Source organism: Pseudophryne corroboree, chromosome 2 (genome assembly GCF_028390025.1).
Source record: "Pseudophryne corroboree isolate aPseCor3 chromosome 2, aPseCor3.hap2, whole genome shotgun sequence".
Taxonomy (NCBI): domain Eukaryota; kingdom Metazoa; phylum Chordata; class Amphibia; order Anura; family Myobatrachidae; genus Pseudophryne; species Pseudophryne corroboree.
Genome location: NC_086445.1, coordinates 1,026,960,552 through 1,026,961,006, shown reverse-complemented (window position 1 = coordinate 1,026,961,006; position 455 = coordinate 1,026,960,552). Strand labels below are relative to the sequence as shown.

At 40.7% G+C, this 455-nt stretch overlaps 1 protein-coding gene across 1 annotated transcript in view; it reads right to left on the bottom strand.

Moving 5' to 3' along the window:
* Window positions 1-220: 220 nt before the first annotated feature.
* The window catches only part of LOC134988305 (beta-1,4-galactosyltransferase 4-like), a 34,407-nt gene continuing 34,172 nt past the window's right edge, over window positions 221-455 (bottom strand). The window contains exon 7 of the mRNA XM_063950537.1: window positions 221-455. This exon is cut by the window's right edge and continues 1,107 nt beyond it. The gene's annotated coding sequence lies outside the window, so the exon portion shown is untranslated.

Below are 455 nucleotides of genomic sequence, written 5' to 3'. Positions count from 1 at the left end.
CTTGTATAGGGTTAATCTGGTTTACCTCTAATTGTGTTTTAAGTCACTATAACCAATGTATTCATATTGGCTTCAGATTCACTACATTAACCACTTAACTGGCTAATATTTTTTCTAAAGATAGATCATAGAGATTTACATATTGAATTAGGTTAAGAACGTTTATTTACAACAAATCCAATAGATATTATCTTAAAAAGTTAAATTTTTTGTTTTATAACAACTCTTAAAACATTCGTTGGTCAGTATATTGAACCACCAATGATTGGAACTTCACAACCATTGCGCCTTTACATTTTTCCGCCGGACGCTCCTCACAGCAGCCGCAGGGTGGACACAGGAAAGGTGAGGGCTGCTTTTCTACCTTTCCCGAGCAGCTCTCTGCAGGCGCTGGGTGGGGGGTGCCCGATCAGCAGTGATCACTTGTACGGCAGGAACTGGGGGAGGGAACCAGG